This window comes from Cervus elaphus, chromosome 1 (genome assembly GCF_910594005.1).
Source record: "Cervus elaphus chromosome 1, mCerEla1.1, whole genome shotgun sequence".
NCBI lineage: Eukaryota > Metazoa > Chordata > Mammalia > Artiodactyla > Cervidae > Cervus > Cervus elaphus.
This window is the reverse complement of record NC_057815.1, coordinates 38,558,555-38,573,626: the sequence shown is the minus strand read 5'-3', so window position 1 is coordinate 38,573,626 and position 15,072 is coordinate 38,558,555. Positions and strand designations below refer to the sequence as shown.

The 15,072-nt window shown below is 49.3% G+C and overlaps 1 protein-coding gene across 3 annotated transcripts in view; it reads right to left on the bottom strand.

Annotated features, from left to right (window-relative positions):
* Nucleotides 1-15,072, bottom strand: part of ZBTB16 (zinc finger and BTB domain containing 16) — a 198,610-nt gene that overhangs the window by 68,568 nt on the left and 114,970 nt on the right. The window lies entirely within an intron of this gene.

Here is a 15,072-nt window from a genome sequence, read left to right as displayed (position 1 = left end):
GGGATAACCCACGGCCCCAGAGCCAGCCTGGACCCACCTCCAAGATGTGACCACCCCCCAACTGAGCTCCCAAATGCCCCCACCGAGGGCTCTCCCAGACGGAAGAGGGAACAGAACCAGAACAGCCATAACAAACAGCAAAGGGATCCGGGAGAGATGTGCAAGAAGAAGGGGGATCCTGAGGGGCTGGCACCCAGTGAGGGATGGAAAGGAGTCCCTGATTCTGTGAGCGGAAACGTGCCCTGCTGCTCAGACTATACTTTATGGGAAAAAAGAAACTGCTGACACATCATTACCTGGAAAATTCCCTGAGTATGCCTAGGGTCTTCCCTGGGGGCTCAGATGGTAAAGAATCTGCCTGCAATACAGGAGACCCAGGTTCTATCCCTGGGTCAGGAAGATCCCCTGGAGAAGGAAATGGCAACTCACTCCAGGATTCTTGCCTGAGAAATCTCACAGACAGAGGAGACTGGCAGGCTACAGTCTGTGGGACTGCAAAGAGTGGGACACATCTGAGCAACTAACACTTTCACTTTCTGTGTGTCTAAAACCAAACTGTCGGGACCTTCCTGGTGGTCCAGTGTCTAAGGCTCCATGCTTCCAAAGCAGGGTGCTCGGGTTCAATCCCTGGTCAAGGAACGAGATCCCACAAGCCACAACTAAGAGTTAGAATGTCTCAAAGAAGTTCAAAGGTCTCCAACTAAGACCTGGAGCAGCCAAATAAATCAATAAATGTAGGTATTTTTAAAACGTCAAACCATACCACATCTACCAAAAAATAAACATAAAAATATTTAACTGCCTAACCCCTAGGCACCACCTGCAGCTGACCATTTAAAATGTCTGGATGACTCTCCTTCAGAATAAGGTCCACAGTCCACAGGGTAACTCACAAAGCCCTTCCTGCGCTTCTCTCTCCTGCTTCTTCTCTCGCTCCTCGGTCTCGTTCCCTGGTCTCCAGCCCTCCTGAGAGGCTCTGGGCCCCTGGAGGAGCCCAGCACTTCCTCACTGTGAGCTCTCTGAGCATCCTTCTGTACCGCCTCTGGCTCTGACAGTCCACCCGGATCCGCGGCCCCACAGGACATCATCATCATGCCTCGGCTCCCACCCTTGCCCCGGGTCTGGTGAGGGGGCCCCTCTCCAATGCTCCCATGACATCCTGTTTGTTCCAGGTCGCGGTCTCACCAGGCTCTCTCCTAAATGCCTGTGGACCTGTCTCCAGCTCCCCGAGGAGGAAGTATGTCATTGCACGCATGCACAGTTGTATCTGCCTAACACCCAGTGGGAATGAATGACTGTACATATCTGTGGAATAAACAAAATCAGTTCAGTACAATTCAATTGGATCAGCTTTTTTGGAACCAGTCTTACAAGCATCAAAATAACAGTGCCACAATGTGACGATGACTTTCTACCACTTGCTCATGGCTTTGGGGCTCTGTTACTTCGTCTAGGGGGCACCCGTCACAAGCTTTTTAGCAGGTTTCCCTCCAAATGTCTTCTAGATGCATCTTGCCCCCTGCGTATTGATAACCACTGCCCCTACCGAGGCCCTTGTGGGTCGTGCCCAGAACACTGGATGACTCGAGGAGGGCTCCCACACCACCAGCGACCCTCTGATCCACCCAACAGAGGCAGGTTTCTGATTCCTCACACTTCCTCGCTCAAAAATATACAATGACTCACAATTTGCACTGACTCGAAACTCCTCCTTGGGCGTCCCTGGTGGCTCAGCTGGTGAACAATCTGCCTGCAATGTGGCAGACCTGGGTTGGATCCCTGAGTTGGGAAGATCCCCTGGAGAAGGGACGGTTACCCACTCCAATATTCTGGCCTGGAGAATTCCATGGACTGTGCAGTCCATGGAGTCGCAAAGAGTAGGACACGACTGAGCAACTTTCACTAAACTCCTCTACTTGGCTTCAAGGTGTTCCATCACCTCACCCAGTCAGCTATCCAACTCCATTGGGAACTGTCCTTGCCAGCCCTCTCTGGGAGCCGCTCGGCTCTCCTGGGTCATGGTGACCGAGCAACACCCCTCCTCATTCCTGTCCATTCCAGTCCTAGTCCATTTCCAAGACCAAAGCGCACATGTGCCAAACACGCCGGCCCCTCGCGGCTCTGCCCTTTCCAATCTGCTATCTGCTCTGCGCTTTGTTCCTTTTGACAAGCCTGAGCACTTCTGTAAGTGTGCCTGTGTTTTAGTTTTGTATTCGAGTCGCGTAAGAGGCACAACTATTTCTTTCACATATTTATAGAAGAAAGCACTCCAGTGCTGTTTGCAAAACACCTCAGATTTCCTGGTGGGCTACAGTTCATGGGGTTGCAAGAGTCACACACAATTTAAGCAACTAAACAACAACATAGCATATGCCAGGCGTAAGGCCTGTGTATTTAGCATGTATCATTTCATTTAATCCTAACAAGCTTTTAAAGGACACAGTGTGACTACCCCCATTTAGCGGATGATTCAACTCAAGTTCAGAGAGGTTAAATAGCTTCTTCATTGTCACACAGTGGCTAACTGCAGAGGTGGACTCAAATGCAGGCAGCCTGACTTTAGAACCTTTCCTCTTCCTCCCCGTACCCTTCAGCCTCACCAGGGGTCCATCTGCAAAGATGCTTCACGAATATGAACCTGGGCTCTAGACTTCCTCCCTCCACAAAAAATCCAATCTATCCCTTTTATACCTCAAAGTTTTGTGTAAAATTATAGTTAGAAAAAAAAAAAATGTTCCACGCCTTTTCAGTTCAGTCGCTCAGTCGTGTCCAACTCTTTGCAACCCCATGAGCCGCAGCACACCAGGCCTCCCTGTCTGTTACCAACTCCCGGAGTCCACCCAAACTCCATTGAGTCAGTGATGCCATCCAACCATCTCATCCTCTGTCGTCCCCTTCTCCTCCTGCCCTCAATCTTTCCCAGCATCAGCGTCTTTTCCAATGAGTCAGCTCTTCATATCAGGTGGCCAAAATATTGGAGTTTCAGCTTTACCATCAGTCCTTCCAATGAACACCCAGGACTGATCTCTTTTAGGATGGACTGACTGGATCTTCGTGCAGTCCAAGGGACTCTCAAGAGTCTTTTCCAACACCACAGTTCAAAAGCATCAATTCTTGGCACTCAGCTTTCTTTAGAGTCCAACTCTCATATCCATACATGACCACTGGAAAAACCATAGCCTTGACTAGACAGATCTTTTTTGACAAAGTAATGTCTCTGCTTTTTAATATGCTGTCTAGATTGGTCATAACTTTCCTTCCAAGAAGTAAGCATCTTTTAATTTCATGGCTGCAATCACTATCTGCAGTGATTTTGGAGCCCAGAAAAATAAAGTCAGCCACCGTTTCCACTGTTTCCCCATCTATTTCCCATGAAGTGATGGGACCGGATGCCATGATCTTAGTTTTCTGAATGTTGAGTTTTAAGCCAACTTTTTCACTCTCCTCTTTCACTTTCATCAAAAGGCTCTTTAGTTTTTCTTCACTTTCTGACATAAAGGCGGTGTCATCTGCATAGCTGAGGTTATTGATATTTCTCCCGGCAATCTTGATTCCAGCTTGTGCTTCCTCCAGCCCAGTGTTTCTCATGATGTACTCTGCATATAAGTTAAATAAGTAGGGTGACAATATATAGCCTTGACGTACTCCTTTTCCTATCTGGAACTAGTCTGTTGTTCCATGTCCATTTCTAACTGCTGCTTCCTGATCTGCATACAGGTTTCTCAAGAGGCAGGTCAGGTGGTCTGGTATTCCCATCTCCTGAAGAATTGTCCACAGTCTGTTGTGATCCACACAGTCAAACACTTTGGCATAGTCAATAAAGCAGAAATAGATGTTTTTCTGAAACTCTCTTACTTTTTCGATGATCCAGCGGATGTTGGCAATTTGATCTCTGGTTCCTCTGCCTTTTCTAAAACCAGCTTTAACACCTGGAAGTTCACAGTTCATGTATTGCTGAAGCCTGGCTTGGAGAATGTTTAGCATTACTTTACCAGCGTGTGAGATGAGTGCAATTGTGCAGTAGTTTCAACATCCTTTGGCATTGCCTTTCTTTGGGACTGGAATGAAAACTGACCTTTTCTGGTCCTGTGGCCACTGCTGACTTTTCCAAATTTGCTGACAGATTGAGTGCAGCACTTTCACAGCATCATCTTTTAAGATTTGAAATAGCTTAACTGGAATTCCATCACCTCCACTAGCTTTGTTCATAGTGATGCTTCCTATAAGGCCCACTTGACTTCACATTCTAGGATGTGTGGCTCTAGGTGAGTGATCACACCATCGTGATTATCTGGGTCATGAAGATCTTTTTTGTACAGTTCTATGTATTCTTGCCACCTCTTCTTAATATCTTCTGCTTCTGTTAGGTCCACACCATTTCTGTCCCTTATTGGGCCCATCTTTGCATGAAATGTTCCCTTGGTATCTCTAATTTTCTTGAAGAGATCTCTAGTCTTTCCCATTCTGTTGTTTTCCTCTATTTCTCTGCATTGATCGCTGAGGAAGACTTTCTTATCTCTCCTTGCTATTCTTTGGAACTCTCCATTCAAATGGGAATATCTTTCCTTTTCTCCTTTGCTTTTCGCTTCTCTTCTTTTCATAGCTATTTGTAAGGCCTCCTCAGACAGCCAGTTTGCTTTCTTGCATTTCTTTTTCTTGGGGATGGTCTTGATCCCTGTCTCCCGTACAATGTCACGAACCTCTGTCCATAGTTCATGAGGCACTCTATCAGATCTAGTCCCTTAAATCTATTTCTCACTTCCACTGTATAATCATTAGGGATTTGCTTTAGGTCATACCTGAATGGTCTAGTGATTTTCCCTATTTTCTTCAATTTAAGTCTGAATTTGGCAGTAAGGGGTTCATGATCTGAGCCACAGTCAGCTCCCAGTCTTCTTTTTGCTGACTGTATAGAGCTTCTCCATCTTTGGCTGCAAAGAATATAATCAATCTGATTTCAGTGTTGACCATCTGGTGATGTCCATGCGTAGAGTCTTCTCTTGTGTTGTTGGAAGAGGGTGTTTGCTATGACCAGTGAGTTCTCTTGGCTTTGTCCTGCTTCATTCTGTACTCCAAGGCCAAATCTGCCTGTTATTCCAGGTGTTCCACTGCTTTTAAGTAATTTTTAAATCTTTGTTATTCAGTCACTAAGTCAAGTCCAACTCTGTGCACTCCATAAACTGCAGCACGCCAGGCTTCCCTGTCCTTCACTATCTCCTACAGTTTGCTCAAACTCATGCCCATTGAGTTGGTGATGTCATCCAACCATCTCATCCTCCATTGCCCTCTTCTCCTCTTACCTTCAATCTTTCCCAGCATCAGGGTCTTTTCCAAAGAGTCGACTCCTGGCATCAGGTGACCAAAGTATCAGAGCTTCAGCTTCAGCATCGATTCTTCCAATGAATATTCAGGATTGATTTCCTTTAGGATTGACTAGTTTGATCTCCTTGCAGTTCAACGGACTCTTAAGAGTCTTCTCCAGCACCACAGTTAGAAAGCATCAATTCTTTGGTGCTCAACCTTCTTTGTGATCCTCACAGTTTGTCCTCACACATGGATGAACTCTCACATTTGTCCATGACTTGGAAAAACCATAGCTTTGACTATATGGACCTCTGTCAGCAAAGTGATGTTTCTGCTTTTTAACATACTGTCTAGGTTTGTCATAGCTTTTCTTCCAAGGAGCAAGCATCTTATAATTGTCTTGGAGTATTTAGCACACTAAGGGCAGGAACTCAGAATACAAGTTATATTAGTATAGACTTAAATACTAATAAACATTTAGGGCATGATCTTGACTACATTCCTGATAAGGAGCAGGATATATACTCTATTAGGGGCTCAATAAATATTACACAGAGGACTAAATAAATGAATGATAAAGTGCCCCAGGAAAAATATGAAATTGCTTTTCCTTAAGAGTTTCAAAAATAAATATTGTCATTTGTCTTCAGTGGCTGAAGTAGAATTTTGCCTCGAGGCAGGGAGAATACCATGATCCCCTCTGGGTGTCCCTACAAGCTGCAGGGTGTCCCAGGGCCAAGCACCTGTAAGCGGCTTCAAGAGCTTCTAAGAAAGAGCCAGGGAACTTGATGGCAAAGCAGTCACCACGTGCATCCACCCTGGAGGCAGCCAGGCCACTTTTCATCCATTCATACTGGAAATGCAGCAAGTACCTCAAAGGGCAGAGGTGGGAAGACTCAGGGCAGAGGAAACCATCCCCGCTTATAGTGAGAAACTCCCCCCAGCTCCAAATCATCAGCTAGCAATGAATTTCTGCAGACCTGTAAGGAACTGGATTTTAACCCTAATTTTTTCTTTGACCCTACCAGTTCTCATAGCTCCCTAAAGGACTTACAGGTTTTGTTGGCCATGCCACATGGCATGTGTGATCTTAGTTCCTTGACCAGGGACTGAACCTGTGCTCCTGGCAATGGACAGGTGGAGTGTCTTAACTATTAGACCACCAGGGAGGTCTCCTCCTGGGTCCCTAAAGAAGAAAGGGAAGGAGGGCCTCAGGAGGCAAGCAGGGGCTAGAAAGGGGAGGGCCCACCATTACCATTGCCATGATGCTGGAGCCCTGCCTCTGGGCGAGGAACCCACTCAGGCTGCAGCTTCAAAGGGCTGCGGTGATGAGGGTTCTTAGAAAACAGCCATCCATGTGGCTGAAGGAGCATCTGCCTTAATGACTGAGAAGCAGGGAGGCCAGGTAGGCAATCACGGGCCGGATGTGTGACATCGCAGAAGCCAAATGAAGATAAAGCAGATTACAGCACACGTGATCTGAGCAAGGGTAGCGGCTTGGCCCAGGCCTGACCACATCTGGCTGCCTTCAAAGTCCTCCACTCTCCACCCCCTGCCTTGCTGAAGTCACAACACTGAGCTGAGTGTGTGAAAGTCCCCCATCCTCAGTGACTGTGGGTGACAACCCCCTCCCACGTGGATACCATGGACATAGGCTCCCACGGCCACCTCCACTCATGAAGCCTCTGTACTCCCCATCCCCACCCAGACTCCCTCCGCAAACCCCAAGCCCAGGAGCAAGGACAGGCAGTTACAGGACACAAGAACTGGGTAGAGGGAGGCAGAGAGCCCCCCTCTCCCAAGGAGGCGTGTGCCTTTAAATTGTCTCTGTAATGGCTGGCTCAGAGGCAGAAATATTTGGCAGCCCTGAAATTAAAAGTGATAAATTTCCTCGCCAGGCTTTGATCGATAATAGAGGCCTCATCTGTTAATCAATAGGACAGTCTCTGCCTGTTTACTGTGCATATGTTGTTTGCTGCTGCCTCCAGTCTGATGTCAGGCTTGCATTCAGAGCAACTCAAGTGTGCATAAACCACATGGCCATTCCCGAAATGCATTACGGTGACATCACCCAGCCACTAACACATTTATAAAGCATCAGGGCAAGGGGGTGGGGGGGAAGGTCATGCCAGTTGAACACAATGGGCATATAAGGATATAGCAGCATTTTTTACACACCCCCCCAAAAAAAATTTCTTGGGGCTCATGCAGGGCACGGCTCAGGGACAGACATTCCCTGCCATCCCCTCCCTACACAAAGGGGATGTTCTCTGGATGTCTGTTAAGTAGATGCCAAGAGGGGGAATTACAACACATGAAGAAAAGAACACATCCTGGCCCTCAAGGAGCTTATATTCAAGAGGGGAAGCACACTGTTAAAAGTCAAGTAGATATAAAATAGGTGGCAATAAGCCATAAAGAGAGAACTAAATACGTGAAGAGGGCCAGAGAAGGCAGGGGCTGTTTTTATGGGATGAGCTGACATCCGAGGAGGTGAGCCCACAGTTTTAAGACAGTCCATTCCAGACAAAGGAAGAGCCAGGAGGCTGGCTGGCTGGCATGCGTCAGAGAGTGGGGAGGGACAGGTAGGGTCTGGATCACAGGAAGATGAATTCAGTAGCAAAGAGGCAGAGCCACACGGTGATCAAGGGGGCTAGACCCTCGCTGTCCTCCCTGGCCATTACAGATCAGGGCGAACCAGAGGAGAGAATGGCAGGATCCAGAGTGGGGAGAACGGTCCCAGGCCCGCCTCAGCCATGCCCCGTCTGGGCCTCACACCCCTCATCACACCTCAACACACCTGCATCTCCGTCTGTAAAATGGGAATGAGTGGATCCATCTGCCTCACTTGAGGCTATGAGAACCCAAGGAGATCATGGATGTTAATGACTACAAATCTCTGGTTAATCACCAGGCACTCTGCGGACAGGAGATTACTAATGTTCTTTATACCCTGGCGGGTGGGAAGGGCACAGCAGAATGTGGTTAGGAGTGCAGGATTCGTGTCAGACAGACCAGAATTCAAATCCCAGCTAAGCGAATCACCAGCTGTGACCCTTAGCGAGTTGCCTAACCTCAGTGAGACTGTCGTTCCCTCCGTAAAATGGGAACAGCAAGAGCAGTCCCAAAGAGGCTGTGAGAAGCTGGGCAAAGTGCTGGACCCCACGGGCCGGGGCAGAGCCACAGAACCGGTCAGTGACACGACCACCAGCCCAGGCGGGCTCGGGGCCAGGACTCCTCTCAAGAACTCCTTTGTGCGAAGTATGATTGATTTTACTGAAATTCAATGTACAGCTATTTGGGGGCCATTTATCTTGTGTAAAGTGAGCTCACATTTGTAAAGACATATTTCACTATAATCACACACACACGCACACACATTGTCGTGCTAATTTAAAGGGTGAGGGATTGTCTTGTTGAGGGAGCAGAGCAATCTATCAGAGGACCAACATGTCAGTATTGACAGCTCTCTGTATCCTGCCCCTTCCCCACACACCCCTGCAGCTTCTACATCGGAGGAGCTCCATTCACAGATCCTGTGCTGCCTGCCGGACTCCTTTGCTCTCTCTGTCTCCCCAGCAGACTGCAAGCTCCATGAGAGCAGGGCGGGCATCTGGCTTGTCCTCTACTCCAGGGGTCCCCAACCTCTGGGATCTAACGTTTGATGATCTGAGGTGGAGCTGATGTAACAATAACAAAAATAAAGTGCATGGTAAATGTAATCTGCTCGAATCATCCCCAAACCAACTCCCCGCCCCCTTGAATCATCCCCAAATACAGGTCCCTGGTGCCAAAAATACTGGGGACCCCCACTCTACTCCATCCCCAATTCTCTCCACAGTACCTGACATGCTCACTAATTGCCCCATAAACAAAGAAACCCTCAGGCAGGCTCCTGGTTTGCAGAACTGGCCGGTGAAGGGGGCACTGGCCACTCCGGGCGCTGCCAGGCCGTCCCCTAGGGGGTGGCAGAGTCCTTGGTCTACACGTGCTGGGTTGTCTGCTGTCCCTTTTTCAAAACTCAAGGACACGGTCTCTGCCTGGAACTCAGGCAGTCTGGAGGAGAAGGAAAGGGAAACTTAGGAAGTGGAGCTGTCTGCTTCCCCTGGAGCAAGATGTCCCTCTTCTCTGCCCGCCCTCTGCTCCCCATCCAGCTGCCCAGGACTCACTCCGCTGCAACAAACAAGCAAGCCCTCCTCCCTCCAGCCCACTCGGAGGCCTCTGGTTGGCCCGAGTGGACCCTCCACAGGCTAGGAGATATCTGCTGAGCAAACCCACTCCCAGTCCAGATGCTGAGTTTAGCTGAGAGAAATGGTGCTATGTTAGCCCCTCAGTCGTGTTCGACTCTTTGGGGTCCCACAGATTGTAGCCTGCCAGGCTCCTCTGTCCATGGAATTCTCCAGGCAAGCATTCTGGAGTGGGTTGCCATTCCCTTCTCCAGGGGATCTTCCCGAACCAAGGATCCAACAGGAGTTTGGGGGGTGGGGTACGTAGTGGGGAGGAGCCACCGGACCATTCTGACTTCTCCCCTTCTTCCCTGATGCCTCCAGAAAGTGAAACAAGGGCCACAGGAAGAAGGAGGGCTCACAGTGGGTTAAGACTGGCTGAAAATAAAGGAGGCAGTTGCCACAGCCCACAGGGAGGCTGGAGCCGGTCTGAGGCCTCTGTGTGTGGGAGCCACTTCACTCTGGGCGAAGGATCACCCCGACTCGCAGGAATCAAAGGAGAGACATGCCAGAGAAGCACTTTCAAAACCATAAAGCTTTCTATCAATGCCCAGCATTCCAACAACAACAGAGCTGAAATCCAGTAGAAGCATGTCAGGCAGGCTGCCCGCAGCCACCTTCCTCTCCTGCCACCCCCTCGGGCCGCTGCCCCTTGGCAAAGCACAGCGCCTTCTTGCCCAGAAAAGGGGTTGGGGGTCCCAAGCACCTAAGGAAGGGGACGAGAAGGCGCTGCAAACAATCAGACGTGGACTGGAGTCTCTCTGAAGCCAATAAGGCGCCAGCCAGTGATAAAAGGAAAAAAATTTCAAAATCCCTCGTCTCCCAAACCTCTCCCACCCCCGTGCTAACAAGAGGGGTGGGGAGGGGGAGGAGAAACCACTGAAAAAGCACCTAACGTTTGCCAGCATCTAATGTTGAGTACTGCGTCCTTTTTCTTTTAATTCCTTGAGATTTTAAAATAAACATCTTGACTGTTCTGATGAGATATGCATGCCTGCTTACATAAGGAAGTACAGAGTGTACCAAAACAGCAGACCCAAAAAAAGCATAAGCTGTCAGAACAATGAGTACAGACTCCGGGCATTTTACAACGGGCCATGGTGTACAGTTTTATTTACAGTACCTCTTATCTGACAGAGAACAGTACACTGCCTGCCAATTCCAAAGGCCAGCACTGCGTGTTCCTTCACTCAAGGAGATGTGTACTCCCTAAGAGGAGCTGGAAAGTCTGCTCGCTCGCTCGCTCTCTAGCTCGCTCACGCACTCTCTCTCTCTTTCACCTTTATCAACAAAACAAAAACTGATACAGAACCAGCATCTCTGTAAGATACACAGATTTAGGGGAGAGGGAACAGGGAAAGCAGGTGGGCAGATGTGGGCTGCCCGGAAAACAACCAGCTCTATCGATTGGCTCAGAATATGGTTCAAGGGTAGCTCTCCGTGACAACCAAGTAGGGGAAAGGTCCTCCGGGCCTGGCCCTGCTTACAAGATGGGGGTGGCAGGGTGAACTAATCACATTGGGCCTCAATCAAAGGTAGGACTCAGAAAGTCACCAGGACAGACTCTCTGGCCAGGTGACAGAGATCACGGAATGACCGGGGATTCTGGGCGGCAGGCTCTCCTGATCACTAGATGTCAATTTCCCATCAATGCACTGCTAAGTGCCAAACACCGTGTCCCTCATCCCCATCACCCAGTTCTCAGCCCCAAGAGGCTTAGAAAAGCTCCTCTGTTACTACTTTTAACACCAGAAGATAACCCAATAGGCTTAGAAACACAGTCCACAGCCCGTAGAAACACATAACACATAACACATACACAGCAGCATAGCAGGGAAGAACCCTCGTTCTAGAATCAACACACACACACGTTCAAGTCCTGGGTTCTACCATTTCTAGCTACCATCCCCAAGTAAGCTAATTATCTTCTCTGGACCTGTTTTTTCACCTGTAAAACTGGGCACAGAGTATCTACTTCACAGGGTTGGCTGGTGACTCATTTAAATACTATATGTAAAGTATTTACCACCATGCCCGGCATCCAGTAATTGCTCAATAAAAGCTGGTTGTCAAGTTAACATCCTCATCATTACCATTCCTCCCCTTCCCCTGGTGTCAATGTCTGAGGCCCACACAGACATCAAATGAATGTAATACACATCTCATAACATTTAAAATATTCTTACCACCCCAGACCAAAGAACAAGAGAAACAAAGGAAAAGAGACTCCCTCTCTGGTCCAGTCTCTAGGAGACTTTCTCTGGGGAGTGGAAGATAAAGGCGGATGACACCGATGATTATGCACTCCTAACGAGCCCCCACAGAAACCAACAATGCACATTTCCAGCCACGCCCCCATGTCCCAGGACGAAGGGCTCTCTGCACCAGACCCTGGTCCCTACACACTGCGGGGCGAGCTGCCAGTCACAGCACTGTCAGCCTCCTACTGAGATGAGTGCATACCTATTTAAGGTGAATTACTTTAAGTAAAATACAAGTGGGATGGTAAATCTGTTGCAGTAAAAACAACATACAAATGTCACTGAAATCTCAGGGCACTGATACGGGGATTCACATTCCCACTGCCTTTAACCCCTTTCTTTCCTGGGCAGCTTCCATGTCTGGCTAATCAAGGTACGGTGGGAATTGGTGCAATGGTACCAACACCTCTCTTACCACGGGAACACCAGCCTCTGGTGTGACGGAGCGGACTTCCTTCCAGACATGCCGTGCCAACTCAGAGATTTCCCCGAGGTGCAGCCCTACAGTAGCCACTGGCCAGATACGGCTCCGGGGTTCTGCCATTCATTGGCGGTATGGGCCTGGCATCAACTTTGTGGCCTTACTTCCCTCCTTAAAATGGGGTTCTCTCTCCTCATAGGAGAGCATGAATAAGAACCTGTATGAAGTACCAGGCACACAGTAAGTACCTGGATAGTTGTGATTACAGAATCATTTCACTTCATCAAGTTGATGAGCTCCAGGAGACCAGCCTTTGGGCAGAGTCTTAGGAACTCCAGTCCGTAATACTCTAGCCCCGAAGTTCCCACCTGCGATGAGCAAGAGGCTCAGAAAGGAGAGACACTGCATTCTCTGGGGCCCTTGAATGCACGGTCTTCAGCTGTTTGGGATGAGAGCAGGGGCACCCTTGGATGAGGCGGGTGAACTGGCTCTGTCTGAGCTGTGTAGCTGTGGGTGAATCACTTCATCCTTCCATCTGTAAATGACTAGTTTTAAGTGGAGACCCAAGGGAGAAGAAAAGACGAAGGGGCGTCTCTGGGGAAGCAGCTGGAAAAACAGGGCAAAGGAGGCTTAAAGTGGCTGTAAAGGGGCCCAAATGCTTACACAACCCTTGGCAATGGGACAGGGCTGCTGGATCAAGTTGGGGCTGGGTTTCCTGATTCCACCAGGGGATTCCTTCCCCAGGGGCAGACTCTGCTCCATCCGACAGGCAAAGTGGGGCAGACAGTCCAGACACTGAGAGAATCATTAGCCAGGCAGAGCTGGGCTGAGCCAGTGAGGCCGAGGCAGAGGCTGACCCGAGTTCCAGGGAACACTCATGCTTTCAGGTATCCACGGCTTCGTCCTGCTTAAAAGAGGTGGCACTGTGCTCTTGGTATTTGTAAAGGATGAGGTAGAAAGGCCACAAAAACTCTGGGGGGGGGGGCACTTCTGCCATGATTTCACTGGACATCCCCTCAACCAACCCCTGGTTACCAGCAAGGATCTTCCTCCCTGGTCCCCACTCGGGGATTCTCAGACAAGAGGTTCCTAAAGGACAGAGGGCTCTGCTGGCATGCAGCAGCCTCGAAGCCCTGTTTGTGGTCTGAGCCTCTGGCCTCCCACATCTACTGTGCCTCCTGCATGGAAGGTGGATTCTTTACCACTGAGACCCCGAGGAAGCCTAAAACACCCATAGGTAATCCTATCCTGACAAGTCACCCACTCTGCTCCTTCTACTGGAGTTCCCCATCAGGGGTCTGCACCCGAAATCCGGCATGGGGTGGGCCCCCACCCCCACCCCCCTCCGGGTGGGTCCACCCCCACCCACCTCTCACGGGGAAAGCATGAGTACTACCTAGACAATGCATGCTAAGTCAGTTCAGGCAACTCGACTCTGTGACCCCATGGACTGTAGCCTGCCAGCTGTCCATGGAATTCTCCAGGCAAGAATACTAGAGTGGGCTGACATTTATTTCTCCAGGGGATCTTCCCAACCCAGGGATCAAACCTGCATCTCCTGTGTCTCCCGCATTGGCAGGCAGGTTCTTTACCACTAGTGCCACCTGAACAATAAAGGCAAAACCAGGCTACTCCAGGGGAGACAGCCAGAATCAAAACCGCACCTACCTACAACATCACAAGCTGATGGTTGTCAGCACCCTAGGCCCCCAACATCCCCTGATACCCCCTCCAATTAAATTGTCCCTTGAGGTACTTTCAGAGAAGAGGGAGGGCAGACTTGCTCATCCCTGACTGCACTCTGGCCCTCCCTGTCTCCTGGCAGGATCCTTCCTCCCTCACTTCTCATTGACTGCAAAGTACGCCAAGGTCTCTCACAACCTTGAAAGCTCTTTGAGATCCCTACAGAGGGAATGCCCTCATCCCCACTCCTCTCAGACTCTCCTGCTCTCTCCCTACAACCAGCATCTCTCTCCAATTCCACCTCCAATCGTGCATGAGTTGTTTTTAAGCTAAAATACCTGTGTGTTTGTGTGTGTGTGTTCAGTTGCTCAGTCATGTCTGACTCTTTGCAAGCCCATGGACTGTAGCTCTCCAGGCTCCTCTGTCCATGGGATTCTCCAGGCAAGAACACTGGAGTGGCCATGCCCTCCTCCAGGGGAATCTTCCAGACCCAGGGATCGAACCCACGTCTACTGTGCCTCCTGCATGGAAGGTGGATTCTTTACCACTGAGACTCCGAGAAAGCCTAAAACACCCATAGGTAATCCTATCCTGACAAGTTACAAAGAACAAAGCATTTCAGAGGACATCAAATGCTGTCACAGCGTAATAACCACGTAAAAAGCACTCTCTAAGAAACCAGTGGGCAGGGGTCTGCAATATGAGCGTCTGTTGACTATTCCCTTCGCTGTGACCTGTGAGAGCCCAGCAGACGGGAACGTCCCCCCTCCTGGGAGCCCCACCAGGACGCCCTGCCACAGCCCCTGAAGACACCCTGCCAGATTACCAGGAAGAGGCAGGATTCACCTACTGTCAAGTCCATCCCTGGCTTTGACATTGACATATTTCAGCTCAGATGGCCATCAGCTGCACTAAGAGTGGACGCCGTTTAACCTCCCAGAGCCTTGGTTTCCTCACCAGCTAAAGAGGTAATATTAATAATACACCTGTTGTATCCTACAATCTGAAAGTGTACAACTCCAGGGGCACTGAATTGAGGCTGACTCCAATTAAAATAAATAAATTAACTTTAAAAAAAAGAATTGAGGCTGAAAAGCTTAGGTTTGTGGCCCAAGGTCTCACAGTAAGTTTAAAGAAAAAGACACAAACTCAATCAGGGTGGCAGTATGGGAAACCC